Source organism: Carettochelys insculpta, chromosome 28, assembly GCF_033958435.1.
Source record: "Carettochelys insculpta isolate YL-2023 chromosome 28, ASM3395843v1, whole genome shotgun sequence".
NCBI lineage: Eukaryota > Metazoa > Chordata > Testudines > Carettochelyidae > Carettochelys > Carettochelys insculpta.
In genome coordinates, this window is record NC_134164.1 from 11599218 (window position 1) to 11614471 (window position 15254).

At 53.7% G+C, this 15254-nt stretch overlaps 1 protein-coding gene across 1 annotated transcript in view; it reads left to right on the forward strand.

Moving 5' to 3' along the window:
- The window catches only part of ASIC2 (acid sensing ion channel subunit 2), a 1334934-nt gene that overhangs the window by 577849 nt on the left and 741831 nt on the right, over positions 1–15254 (forward strand). The window lies entirely within an intron of this gene.

Sequence of the window (15254 nt, forward strand, 5' to 3'; positions counted from 1 at the left end):
CCTCCCTAGCCTGCTTTGAATTGCCTCATTACCATGTGGCGTGCGTAGAAGCAGCCCTTGTTGAATGTGGCTTACCAGTTTTGAAATAAGACAACTGCTATTTTGAAATTATTTTGAAATAGCAGTTACATTGTGTCGAGGCTAGTAAAGTCATTTTGAAATAATGGCTGTTATTTTGAAATAATTTTGCTGTGTAGGCGTACCCCCAGATAATTATAAGAGATAGATCATATGCATATGTCATATAGAATCATAGAATCATAGAAAAATAGAGCTGCAAGAACAATAGAGTTGGATATATGTATTTTAGTATATGTAGACATGTATCTATAGTGTGTATATGAATGTATGACACCAACTTATATCCAAACTTTTTCAATATGGTATTGTGGTTTGGCTTTTTTACTTTTTAGTGCCACAGATGGCAATGCACTCCCATTACTACTATTGAAGGTACTACCTATATTGAGATTATTACTAGGCTGAGTGTTTTGAAGTACTGGGATAGGTATTATTACAGTGTATCCCACAGAACTACCTGTGTAAGATGTAAAAAAGAAATTTGAAGTAGTAACATTACAAACGAGACCTTTATATATAATTTATTGTAATTAGTTACAGTACTAGCCATTCATTTTCTAGGTTACCCTAACTGCTGTTTGTCAGCTTCTGGGGTAAGCGTCTCTGGGCAGAAAAGAGGACTGGACTAGCTTCTCTGTTCCATTGGTTACACTGCTGTGTGTTATTCCAATAGCTGATGTACTCAAAAGTCATTTCCCTGGCTATAAACTAGCTAGCCATAATAGCCAATGCAAGTCTTGCCTTAAAAGTCGTCACACAATTGGTAGGCTTAAACAGGTCCACTGTTCAGGCCTTCTTTCCTTAGACTATTTCAAGAGGCTACTTCTTCCTCTGCCTTGCTCAGTTCATAGAATCATAGAGATGGAAGATCTCACAAGTCATCAAGTCCAACCCCCTGCTGAAAGTGGGACCAATTCCAAATAATCATCTGAGCCAGGGCTTTGTCAAGCCAGGACTTAAAGACCACAAGGTAAGGAGATTCTACCACCTCCCTAGGTAATCCATTCCAAAGCTTCATCAATCTCCTAGGCTAAGTCTACACTAGAGAGTTTTGTAGACAGAAGTTGGGCTTTGTCAACAAAACATGCAGAGTGTCTACACACAAAATGCATTTTGCCAACAGAAACTGTAAATGCTCTGGGCGGAGCCTTTTGTCTACACAGCGGATGAAAAAAATGGATCCACTTTTATGTGTAGATGCGATTGGTCAACAGAAGGTTTGTTGGAACATCTCTTCTGACAGTAACTTCTGTAGACAGAGGATTCTAGAGTAGATGTAGTCGTAATGAAATATTTGTTCCTAATATCTAATCTAGGCCTCCCTTTAACTATAGTTCCCCCTTTAACTACTTCTATCTTTCCTATGATAGTAGCAGCCAGAGATTTCCGGCTGCTGTATTCAAATGTGTACAGAGTCCTGGACCAATTGCTAAGACATTTTGTAACCTTCACATAACCACTTGAAAGAGATGGGGCAAAAATAAGAAAGAAACATAAAAATGACCATATTGGGTCAGCCCAAAGGTCCTTCTAGCCATATATCCTGTCTTCAGACGTTAGCCAATGCCAGGAGTCTCAGAAAGAATGAATTCAACAGTTGATCATCAAGTGATCCCTCCCCTGTCACCTATTTCCAGGTTCTAACAAATAAAGGTTAGGGACACCATTTCTACCCTTCCTGTCTTATAGCCATAGATGGACCCAACCTCCATGAATTTTTCTAGCTCTTCTTTGAAGCCCATCAAAGTCCAAGACTTCACACCATTCTCTAGCAAGAAGTTCCATGTGTTGACAGTGGATTGCATGAAGAAATACTTCTTTTGTTTATTTTAAACCTGCTACCTATTAATTTTATTTGGTGACCCACAAATCTTGTGTTATGGGAACAAGTAAATAACTTTTCCTTCTTCATTTTCACTACGCTCATCATGATTTTATAGACTTCTATCACATCCTTCTTAGTCTCCTCTTTTCTAAGTTGTAAAGTCTCAGTGTTTTTAAGCTCTCTTCTTATGTCAACAAAGAGGAAGCCGTGCTAGTCTATACACTATCAAAACAAAAAGCAGTCAAGTAGCACTTTAAAGACTAGCAAAATGGTTTATTAGGTGAGCTTTCATGGGACAGACCCACTTCTTCAGACCATAGCCAGACCAGAACAGACTTAATATTTAAGGCACAGAGAACCAAAAACAGTAAGCAAGGAGGACAAATCAGAAAAAGATAATCAAGGTGAGCAAATCAGAGAGTGGAGGGGTGGGGGGAAGGTCAAGAATTAGATTGAGCCAAGTATGCAGACAAGCCCCTATAGTGACTCAGAAAGTTCCCATCATGATTTAAACCATGTGTTAATGTGCCGAATTTGAATATAAATGTCAGCTGGTCCACTTCTCTTTCTAAAACGGAGCGATAATTTCTCTTCAGTAACACACATACCTTGAGGTCATTGACAGAATGCCCCATTCCATTAAAATGTTGACTAACTGGTTTGTGGATCTGGAGTGTTTTGATGTCTGTTTTGTGCCCATTGACCCTTTGTCTAAGGGAGTTAGAAGTCTGTCCAATATACAAAGCATCTGGGCATTGTTGGCACATGATGGCATAGATGATGTTAGTAAAGGAACATGAGAGAGTGCCCGTGATTATGTGAGTAACCTGGTTAGGTCCAGTGATGGTATTTCCAGAGAAGATATGTGGACAAAGCTGGCAGCGGGCTTTGTTGCAGGGAAAGGTTCCAGGGCTGGTATTCCTGGGGTATAGACTGTGTCTGTTAGTGAGGATCCTCATGAGGTTGGGAGGTTGTCTGTAGGAGAGAACAGGCATGTCACCCAGGGCCTTCTGGAGTGTGGCATCCTGATTAAGAATAGGTTGTAGGTTTTTAATAATTCATTGCAGTGGTCTGAGTTGGGGGCTGTAGGTGATGACCAATGGTGTTCTGTTCTTGGCTTTTTTGGGCCGTGGCAGACATTCCAAACCCATAACTATTTTTGTTGCTTTTTTCTTAACTTTTTCCAATGCCAAGAGATCTTTTTTGAGATGAGAGTACCACATCTGTGTGGAGTATTCAAGATGTGGGTGCACTATACAGAGGCAATAAGATATTTATATAGGAGCAATAAGATATTCTATGACTTATTTTCTATAATTCCCCATCATTTTCTGTCATTTTCCATTTCTCATTCCATTTGCTTTTTTGACTGCTGCTACAGATTGAGTGGATGTTTTCAGTAAACTATCCACAATGACTCCTAGATCTCTCTCAAGTGGTAATATTAATTTGGTCCCCATCATTTTGTAGGTATATTTGGGATTATGCTTTCAAATTTGCATTACTTTACATTTATAAACATTGAAATTCATCTGCCAGTTGCCTAGTTTTGTGAGATCCTTTTAAAACTCTTCACATTCTGGTTTTTTCTTAACTATCTTGAGCAGTTTAGTATCATCTGCAGATTTTGCCACCTCACTCTTGACCCCATTTCTCTAGTTCATTTATGAATATGTCAGATAGGATTGGTCTCAGTATGACTCCTGTGGGGTTCAAGAGCAGGACTCTGAAGTGAGGGTTCCTGAAATGCACAAAACTGGCTGTCTTCTGGGGCTGCCTCTTTCTCTTGGCCCTAGAATTATAAAAATGTCAGGCTGTGAAGGAACTGCCAGTCTGCTAATCTCTTGTGCTAAGGCAGGCTCAACTAAGGGGGCTGGAGCACATGACCTACAAGGAAAGGCTGAGGGATTTGGACTTATTTAGTCTGCATAATCAAAGATTGAGGGTAATTTGATAGCAACCTTCAACTTCTGGGGCCGGGAGGCGGTGGGGGGGGGCGCGCTTTAAAGAGGATGGAGAGAAGCTGTTCTCAGTAACGAAAGATGGCAGAACAAGGAGCAATGGTGTCAAATTGTAGTGGGAGAGGTATAGGTTGGATATTAGGAAAAACTATTTCACCAGGAGGGTGGTGAAGCACTGGAATGTGTTACCTAGAGAGGTGGTGGAATCTCCATGCCTAGAGGTTTTAAATTCCCGGCTTGACAAAGTATTGGCTGGGATGATTTAGTTGGGGTTGATTTGCTTTGGGCCGGGGGCTGGACTCAATGACCTCCTGAGGTCCCTTCCAGCTCTAGGATTCCATGATTCTATGATTCATCCTTGGTAAGTGTTTGTCCAGCCTGTTCTTAAAATCCTCCAGTGATGGGTATTTGACAACCTCCCTTGGAAGCCTGTTCCTGAGCTTAACGTCCCCAATAGTCAGAAATTTTTCCTGCTTTCTCACCTAAATCTACAAATTAAGCCCATTATTTCCTTCAGTGGGCATAGAGAACAACTAAGTTCTATTCAATTGTACTGGAAACGATGCAAATACATTAAGGCTATGTCTACAATAGCATACTACATCGAAGTAGCCTATTTTGAAGTAAGGACATCGAAATAGGCAACTTTGATGCGTATCATCTACACGTCCTCCAGGGCTGGTGCCATAGACTTTCAATGTTGAAGTAGCGACAGGAAACATTGAAAGGAGCCGCCCTGGAAGGAAACGTGGAGCGTCCACACACACAAGCACTCCCCATTGAAATAAGGGGCCAGGAAAGCCCATGGACTGGGTCACAGACTGGACTAGCCCTTCCAGGTCAACAGCAAGCTGCTCCCTTAAAGGGCCCCTCCCAGACACACCCGGCCTGCACAGCACGAGGTCCACAGAGCACTCTCCACACTCTTGCAGACCAAGTCACAGCAGCTATGGATGCCCAGCAGCAGCAGCAGCAGTAGGAAAAGGAGGCCCTCCAGGTAGTCATCTGGGGCAAGCGCCCTGCTAGGTGCTGCCTGGGAGGCCACCCAGTGGTTTCTGCCAGAGGAGCCCTCCCTGGGGGCAGATGGGGATGCTCCTGACCACTGGGCTCCCCTCTTCCTCCCCCACCGGCTGCTCCCCCACCTGCAGAGCTACCCCAGCAGCTCTGCATGGTGGGAGCAGCTGGTCACGTGGGAGTGGGACGACAACATGTGTCTGTGAAACTTCCGCATGTGCTGGCAGACCTTCCTGGAGCTCTGCCAGTGGCTCACCCCCGCACTGAGGCACCAGGACACCTGGATGCGGCTTGCCCTCCCCGTCGAGAGGAGGGTCGCAATAGCCATCTGGAAGCTGGGCACTCCAGACAGCTACCACTCCATGGGACACCAGTTTGGAGTGGGAAAGGCCACTGTCGGGGCCATCATCATGGAGGTAAGGAGGCCCGGGCATGCACCCACTGGAGGGCCAGGGGGTCGTGTGTGGGGCTGGGGAGGGAGGGGCCAGGTATGGGGCTGGGGAAGGAGGGGTGCCGGGGAGTGAGGGGCTGGGCAGGGGGATACCTGGGGAGGTGCCTGGGAGGGGTGCCTGAGGGGAGGGCCCTGGGGCACCCTGCACACCCTCATGGGAGCCTGTGTTCCCTCCCCACAGGTGGTCCGTGCGCTTAACGCCATGCTGCTCCAGAGGGTCGTCCGACTCGGGGACCTGTATGCAGCCATCACAGGATTCACTGCCATGGGGTTCCCGAACTTCTTTGGGGCCCTGGATGGGACCCACATCTCCATCTGCACCCCGGGCCGCAGAGGAGGAAGATACTTAAACCGCAGGGGCTCCCACTCCGTGGTCCTGCAGGCCATGATGGACAGACGGGGCCACTTCCAGGATGTGTACATGGGCTGGCCCGGCTGCACACATGACGCGCATGTTTTTAGGAACTCGGGCCTGTGCCGCTGGCTGGAGATGGGGACCTACATCACCCAGAGGGAGATCCCTCTGGGGGACACCACCGTGCCCTTCTGCCTCGTGGTGGACGTGGCCTAAGCCCTCCAGCCCTGGCTCATGCGCCCGTACTCTGGCCACCTCAATGTCAGCCAGGAGCAGTTCAACGCATCTGAACCATGCCCGCCAGGTGGTGGAGAGGACCTTCGGCCGTCTGAAGGGCCGCTGGCATTGCCTCGTTGCCCGCCTGGACGTCAGCCTCCAGAAGATCCCCCAGGTTGTGGGCGCATGCTGCACGCTCCACAACATTGTTGAGAGCAAGGGGGGAGGCTTTTGTCCAGGGGTGGGCAGTCGATGCCCCCCAGCCACTACACCCAGCCACCAGGCCCACCGTGAGGGGGTATGGGTCTGCGAGGCCCTACGGGCCCGCTTCGATCAAGGAGACCCCTGAGCACCTCCCTGGCCTTCCCCAGAGGATCCCCCCACACACAGCCTGCACACCACCCACAACACCTGCACACCACCCCCCCCGCCAACAAGCACACGCCTGCAGTTATTTGGAAAATAAAACCTTTATTTTTTTTTTTAAAACTGCTAACTTTGTTTTGTGCACAACGGAAACTGCAACCAATATACAAATGGGGACAACTATATTCATGGGGGTGCAACTAGGCAAATGGGGGACAACTAGGCAAATGGGGGCCCGGTGGATGGCTCGGCCGTTGGCCCATCAGTCTGGGGTGGGGGGTAGAGGGGTATGACGCCCGGCGGGTATGGCTTACGACACCCCCCTCCGTGTCCACGGTCCCTGGTGTGGCTGGCTGGGGGCTGGGAGGACTGGCAAGTACAGCCAGGATGCCTCCACTGGCCAGTCTTCAGCCCCAGTGGGCTCTGGTCCTGGGGAGCTGGCAGGTGGCACGGCAGGTGGGGTGGCAGGTGGGGCAGCAGCCTGTGAGGCGAGGGGGGAAGCAGGTGGGGCAGCAGGTGGAGTGGCAGGGAGGGTGGCCTGGGGGGCAGCAGGGGGCGGAAGCCGGGTGACAGCCTCCCGGATCGACTTGGCTATGTTCCGGAAGACACCCATGACATTCTCCCACACCACCCACCGCTGGGTGGACTTCTCCTGGTCAAAACGGAGTCTCTCCTCCGCCACCTCTGTCTGCCGCCAGGAGCTGGGGATCCACAGGGGCCATCCCCAGGGTCTGGAGGTGGAGGGAACATCCCGCTGGCCTTGGGGATGTCTCCGGGTGCTGGCGGTGGCTGACCTCCAGCGGGCTGTCGGGAACAACAGAGGGTGCCTGGCTGCCGGGGACGTTGGATGGTGCAGCTGCAGAGAGGGAGGGGAAGGCTGTTAGTACCATGCCCTGGCCCATGGCCTGTTCCCCCGGCCCTGCCCTTGGGTGCTGGGTCTCCGTCCCCGTCGGTGGGTGTGATGGGCCTGTTGACTGTTCCCATTGCTTGGTCCCCCTTGCCCCCAGGGTTAGGGCACAGTGCTGTCCATGGGTGTGGGTGCTGACAGGACCTGATGGCTGTGCCGCCGTCCTGGGACTGTGCTGTGGCTGGGTGGTTGTGGGTTAGGGTCCGCTGGGGGATGTGAGAGGCTCCTGATCGTGTCTGGTGCCCCCGCCCTGTGGCCCGTGGGTGTGTGCCCTGTGGGGTACGTACCTGACCGTCCATTGCCACAGTTGGGGAAACCTGGTGGGTGGATGCCTGGCTGGTGCTCTGGTAGGGGAGGTCTATGAGAAGCCCCCCTCCACGCTGATGGACCCCCTCCTTCACTGTCATGGGGGGGCTCCTTGGGTGGGCCCTGGGGTGCAGGGCTGACCTCCAGGCTGGACTTTGGCTCCAAGGCCTGCTGGGGCTCATCGGCCATGGTGTCAAGGGTGGCCAGTGGGGAGGAGGTGTCCTGGGGGCCCAGGATGGCTCTGAGATCCCTGTAATAGGGGGAGGGGTGGCCCCAGACCAGCTGGCTGAATCCCGGGCCTGGGTGTAACCCTGCTGCAACTCCTTCACCTTACTCCGGACATGATCCAGAGTGTGGGCAGGGTGACCCTGGGCAGCCAGGCCCTCAGTCAGTTGGGCGAATGCTTCTGCGTTCCGCCACTTGCTCCCCATCACGTGGAGCACCTCCTCTTCACCTCAGAGCCCCAGCAGGTCTCGGAGCTCGGCCTCTGACCAGGAGGGGCCCTGCCTCTTTTTGGCCCCCCACTTGGCTGCTGGGGGTGCCTGGGTACCCTAAGGAGGGGAGCCCTGGGGGTCCTTGGGGGGCTGGCTCAATGCCTTGGCTGGTGGCAGTGCTGATTGGGGCCTCTGGAAAGCAAGCAGGGCCTCAGCTTCCTGCCACAGGAAATCCGGGTCTGTGGTGCTTTAAAGGGTGCTGCGCGCGGGGACCATAAAGCCCTGCAGGGGCTGGACAGAGCGTCTCAACTCCTCAGCTGATGGCTGCCATGGAGGACCCCGCTATTCTGAAGTAGCGGGATGCAGATCGTCTACACACACCATACTTCGACATTCAATGTTGAAGTAGGGCGCTATTCCCATCTTCGGATGGGAATAGCGATTCTGACATCTCACTGCCTAAAGTCAATTTCAACATCGAAATAGCACACGGTATGTGTAGACGTGATGGGTGCTATTTCAATGTTGTGCCGGCTACTTCGAAGTAGCCGGCTAGTGTAGATGCACCCTAAATGTTTTCCAAGCCCTGTTTTGCCATCCGCATAATTGCTCTGGTTACCAGAAAGATGTTATAGGATCTGGAACAGGAGAGGAACTATGTACACGTTGTATTCTGCCTCCTCCCTGTGCAGCCTTGTGCAAGTCGCCTCATCTCTTTGTGCCTCAGCTTCTCCAGGCTAGAGAGTGGACTAGACAAAGTGTTTAAGACTTATAACCCTTAAATGAAGCCCTGGAGACCCTATGCAGTTCTGAATTTTCCATGTTTAGGTCTGTTTAGCATACAGAATTTATTTCCTATGAAAGCTTTCAGAAGAAATAGACAAAAAAAAAGAGAGAAAAATTGAAGTTCCATTTTTTTCACCAGCAAATACACGTTTTGTGTTTGTGTTTGCTAACTCTTTGCTTCTTCCTGGACCTCACAGATGTTGCACACACCACATGCTCATATAGAGAAATACCTCAGGTGACAAAGGCAATCAGGCCAACTTGTTAAATTCATAATCCCAGATCTGTTCCTCGCCCCCAGCCTAGCACCCTGGCCATAGGATATGGGTAACCTCCCTCTGCTGCGGGAAGAAACGGGTGGAGGGAATAGGACACGGACACATGAACCTTTAGTCCTCTCCAGGCCCATCAATGGGAGTCCGGGGGGGAAGGGAGCCAAGGGAGCATTTCAAAGCTCTGGGTGAAGTAGCTGCAGCAGTGGCTGAAGCTCCAGGCCCCTTTCAAAGGCCATAGGAGCGGTGTGTCATTGCTCTGCACACAGTTCTGAGGGAGCATGGGGTGGGTAGGAGGTAGCACTGTCTGCCTTAAGTCCCGCCCCTTCTGTCTTTTGTAATGCCCCTTCCAGGGATGGGGAACTAGGCCCCCTCCCACCTTACCCCAGGCCTGCAGTGGCTCTCAGCCCGCTGCTCCTCCCTTCCTTATGTGATGCTGCCCAATCGGTGGGGTGGGGGGTGGGAGGGGACCTCAGATGAGTTGTTAGCTGTTCGATTATGCTCAGGTGACTGTAGAAATGCAACAAGCTGTGGAATTTGGCCCACGGGGGCCCTAAGAATCCATTAGCAATGTTTTAGGGCTGTTGTTTGTGCCTTTTGCTCAGCAGGCAGGAGGAAATGGTGGGCAGGCTGCAGCCAGCCAGCAGCCCTTGCTCTAGCATGTACTCCATACGGAATGGTCCCACTGGGTCCAATGAATTGTGCAGGGATAAAAACCCACCACAGAAAGAGTTCAGCCAGGAGGCTACCATACCAGTTAGAAACAGGAGCGCTGTTCATGCCAGATTTATGTTGGGAGAACATATTTCTTGCCCCTGCTGAATCACCTGGCCCCACACAGGAGATATATCCATATCAAAGAACTCCAGCTGGGTCGGGTAGTATAATGGGCACATTTCAGCATCTGCTTCTTTACTCATTGTAACCCCTTTTCCCTCTGAACTGTATCAGTGGTACTGCCAGCTTTTTTGGCTGAGTCTTTAAAAGGAGCCTAAGGACATGAGACATGCAACCATGGTGCCCAGCTTGGGCCTCGTGGGAGATGCTTTCTGTTTTATCTGAATCCAGACAGCCTGCTTTTTTGCTGCCTCATCCAAACAGCAATACTGTGTCAGGCCAATTGTCCTTCTAGCTCTGTATCCTGTATTCCAACAGTGGCAAGTGCCAGATGCTTCATGGGGAATGAACAGAACAAGGCTACTATTCAGAGATCCCTCCCATCGTCTAGTCCATCTACGAGGAGGGTTTTGGGCTTATTTAGTTTGCAGAAGAGACGACTGAGGGGTGATTTGATAGCAGCAGGATGAAGAGGGCCTGTTCTCAGCAGTCATGGGTGGCAGAACAGATAGCAAGGGTCTCCAGTTTCAGTGGGGGAGATCTAGGTTGGATATTAGGAAGAACTATTTCACCAGGAGGGGGTTGAAGCACATGAATACATTATCCAGAAAGGTGGTGGAAGCTCCATCCTTAGAGATTTTTATGTTCCAGCTTGACAAAGTCCTGGCTGGGATGATTTAGTTGGGGCTTATCCTGCTTTGGGTAGGGGGCTGGATTCAATGATCTCCTGAGTTCTCTTCCAGCATTAAGATTCTAGGATTTTACGATCTGGCACGCAGAGGCTGCGTCTACATGTGCTGGCTACTTCAAAGTAGTGGCGCCAACTTCGAAATAGCGCCCGTCACGGCTACACGTGTTGGGTGCTATTTCAAAGTTGACATCGACATTAGGCGTCGAGACGTCGAAGTCGCTAACCCCATGAAGGGATGGGAATAGCGCCCTACTTCGACGTTCAACGTCGAAGTAGGGCACGTGTAGTCGTTGCGCGTCCCGCAACATCAAAATAGCGGGGTCCGCCGTGGCGGCCATCAGCTGAGGGGTTGACAGACGCTCTGCCCAGCCCCTGAGCTCGATGGTCGCCGCTTGCAGAGGCCCCTTAAAGCTCCCTGCCCCCTGTCTTCCTGTGCAGGAAGCTGAGAGCGCGTGCAGGCGGCACCACAGCCATGAGGCCGGCCTGCATGCTCCTCTGTGCCCACACACCCCCACCCGCTGCGATGGCCGCCCCCCAGCCCCCCAAGCGCCCCCAGGGGACCCCCCCGCAAGGGAAGCCAGGGCTCACAGACCAGCAGCCAGGCAGGGAGGTGGCAGTGGGGCCCCTCCTGGACGGAGGCCGAGCTTCGGGACCTGCTGGGGCTCTGGAGTGAGGAGGAGGTGCTCCAGGTAATGGGGAGCAAGAGGCAGAACGCGGATGCGTTTGCTCGGCTGGCAGAGGGCCTGGCCTCCCGGAGTCACCCTGCCCACACTCCGGATCATGTCCGCAGTAAAGTGAAGGAGCTGCGGCAAGGTTACGCCCAGGCCCGGGATGCGGCCGGCCGATCTGGGGCCACCCCCGTCACTTGCCTCTTTTACAGGGAGCTCAGGGCCATCCTGGGCCCCCAGCACACCTCCTCCCCTCTGGCCACTCTTGATACCTCGGCTGACGAGCCCCAGCTGGCCCCAGAGGCGGAGTCCGCCCCGGATGCAAGCCCCGCACTCCGGGGGCCCCCCCAGGAGCCCACCCCCGGGGCACCGGAGAAGGAGGAGGAGGAGGAGGAGGGGCAGTCCTCCAGCAACGCCAGGCTCCGGATCGCCATCCCATCCTGGAGCTCCAGCAGGGTGTCCGCCCAATGGGTGTCCCCTGACCGTGGAAGTGGACCATCAGGTATGTACCCTCCCCGGGGCACACCCCTGGGGTTGAGGGGCAGGGGTAATAGATATGACCAGGGCCCTCCACATGCCCAGATGACCATGGCCCCAAGGACAGCAGTGGCATGTCCCTCAGAAGAGTACATCAGCCCCTGTCCCCCAGCACGACAGTGCCATGCCCCATCCCCAGGGCTGGGGGGAGCGGAACCTCTAGGGTCCCCCGGGGGGAGGAGGTGGGACACCCGTCAGCAGCAACAGCAGCATCTCCTGGGAACGGGGATGGGGATCCAGCAGAAGAGGGGTGGGGGGACAAGGGCCACGGCTCGGGGCCCACACTAACGGCTGTCTCCACTCTTCTTCCCCGCCTGTGTTCCACAGCTACACCATTGGAAGGACCGGAGAGCGCCGGCAAGGTGTCAGTGGTCCCGGAGAGCCCACTGGGGCCATCACTCCAGGCCAGCCCCATGGCGGAGGACTGACCAGCCCCATGGCGGGGACGACGGCAGACCCAGCACCACCACCCGACGGCAACGGACCCCCCAGCTGCTGGCCATCCATCGTCGGCAGCTGGAGGTCACCGAGCAGCAGCTGCGGGTGGTGGAGCGCCGCCTCCAACTCCAGGAGCGGGCGCTGGCCTGGTGCCAGGAGGCATGGGGCGCCTTTATGCGGACATTCGACCATATCGCCGACTACCTGGCCCCCCCATGCCACATCGACCACCGCTGTGCCCGCCCTGCCTGCTCCACCTGCTGCTCCACCCACTGTGCCACCCGCTGTGCCGTCCGCCGTCGCACCGCCACCCGCCATCGAGGGCCCTTCCGCCAAGGGGGACCTGGGGCCAGCTGACACCCGCCAGCCATATCTACCAGTCCGCCTGGCCCCCAGCCAGCCCCGGCCAGGGCTGAGGCTGAGGCGTGGGTTGCGGCCGCCCACCCCCAGAGCTGGACATTAGGGGGTGTGGGGCCCAGGACGTGGTCCCCCCCCTTTGTATATATTCCCCCCAGTTTAATGTTCTTTTGAAAATAGTTTTTATATTAGACCCCTGTTGTTATGCTGATCCTTGCCCCCCCCTTGTACATAGTTCTCCCCTTCCTTGTCTTCCCCTTTCATCTTATCTTATTTATAATACATATATATATAATATTGATTTTGCCTGTAAATAGTTAGTCTTGATAATAATAATAAGAGTTCTATAGATATTTGATTTGACAAACAAATGTCTGCTTTTATTTACAAGAAAAGTGGGGGGGGGTGCTCTTGGGTGCTCTGTGGTGTGGGCATAGGGGCAGGGAGTGTTGTGGAGGATGAGGGGTGCAGTGGGGGGCCTGCCAGCGTTCACCACGTGGCCTCATCGAAATGGGCCCGCAGGGTCTCCCGGACCCGGGTCCCTTTGGGGTCCACCTGGCGACTGGGGGCAGCGGGTGGCTGCACATCGGCCTTGCCGGCCTCCACAGCCCAGCCCTGAAAGAAGGCCTCCCCCTTGCTCTCCACCAGGTTGTGGAGGGCGCTGGACGTGCCCACAATCTGGGGGATGTTGGTGGGGCCCGCATCAAGGCGGGTGAGGAGACACCTCCAGCGCCCTTTGAGGCGGCCAAATGTGCGCTCCACCTCCTGGCGCACGTGGTTCAGGCGCAGGTTGAAGTGCTCCTGGCTGGCTGACAGGTGGCCCGTGTAAGGGTGCATGAGCCAGGGCTGGAGGGGGTATGCCACATCTGCGATGACGCAGAGGGGCATGGTGGTGTCCCCCACAGGGATCTCCCACTGGGGGATGTTGGTCCCCGCCTCCAGCCGGAGGCACAGGCCCGAGTTCCGGAATACCCGGGCATCGTGGGTGCTGCCAGGCCAGCCCACATAAATGTCCAAGAAATGGCCTCGGCTGTCCACCAAGGCCGGGAGGACCACAGAATGGTAGCCCTTCCTGTTTAAGTAACGTCCTCCACTGTGCTCCAGGGTGCGGATGGGGATGTGGGTCCCATCCAGAGCCCCGAAGCAATTGGGGAAGCCCAGGGTGGCAAACCCCGCAATGGCAGCATCCAGGTCCCCAAGCCTCATGAGCCTGTGGAGGAGCAGGGCGTTGATGGCGCGGACGACCTGCAGGGGAAGCACACGGGAGAGCACCAATGAGGGGTGTGCAGGGTGTGTGAGGCCCTCCCCTGCCATGGCCCCCCTCCCCTGCCAGGGCTGCCTCCCCCTCCCCCCGTGGGTCCTCTTACCTCCATGAGGATAGCCCCGATGGTGGCCTTGCCGACGCCAAACTGCTGGCCCACTGATCGGTAGCTGTCTGGAGCGGCCAGCTTCCAGACAGCGATGTTGACCCATTTCTCCACAGTGAGGGCACGCTGCATGGTGGTGTCCTGATGCCTCAGTGCGGGGGTGAGACACTGGCATAGCTCCAGATATGTCTGCCAGCTCATGCAAAAGTTCTGGAGCCAGCGGTCGTCGTCCCACTCTCCAAGCACCAGCCACTCCCACCATTCGGTGCTGGTGGGGTACCTCCACAGCCGGCGGCGTATGAGGCTGGGGGGCAGGGTGCTTCAGGGTTGGGGGTTGCGTCCTCCTCCCCTGTGGGCATCTCCTCCTCTGTGGCAAGGAGGTGCTCAGCTGCCTCCTGCATGGCATGGAGCAGGGCGAGCACTGCTCCTACTGGGGGGCTGTGTGGACCTCTGGCTGCTGCTGCTGCTGCTGCTGCTGCTGCTGCTGCTGGGGGTCCATCATGACTGCGTCGCTCGAGGTGTGCATGCCTATGGCTCTGCAGACCGCGTGCTGTGCAGGCTGCGTGTGTCTGGGAGGGGCCCTTTAAGGGAGAAGCTAGCTGTTGCCCCGGAAACGCTACTCCACCCTGTGACCCTGTCTGCAGCTGTTCCTGGCACCCTTATTTCGATGTGTGCTACTTTGGCGTGTAGACGTTCCCTCGCAGCGCCTATTTCGATGTAGTGCTGCCCAACGTCGATGTTGAACGTCGACATTGCCAGCCCTGGAGGATGTGCAGACACTATTCATCAAAATAGCCTATTTTGATGTTGCTACATCGAAATAAGCTATTTCGATGTAGCGTGCACGTGTAGACATAGCCAGAAATTCAGGGCCCCACAAATTAAGGAGTTGTGTCCCTGACCATCTTCACTAGTAGCCACTGGTGTGCCAATCATCCACGAACTTACTCTACTCTTTTTTTTTTTTAAATCCACATACAACAATGGGAACAAAGAAAATGTCTCTTGGATCCACTGATGTCCTTCAAGTCAGTGCACACTGCCAGCAGAGGAGAGCATACACGTCAGAGTTAGCTTTAATGAACTCCTTGCAGCACAGCTTCTGAGGTCCACGTCATCACCCAAGTTCCCAGGTGGGCTTCTACAGCGTGTACTGCCATGGCTTCATTGCTAGCAGTAGGCAAGTCAGCCAGACTAAAAGCTGTTCAGGTGAGTCTAAATGACCTGCAGTCACAGGTTAGGCACACCCTTTGTTTCAGTAGTCTTCCCAAAATATTCACTATATGCAGGAATTCTGAGCCCAAATTCTATGTATGTCAAGTTCTTCTCCTCTATACTGGCCACCTCCTGCCACAGAAGGTCTTTATGACTGTCAGCAACACCAT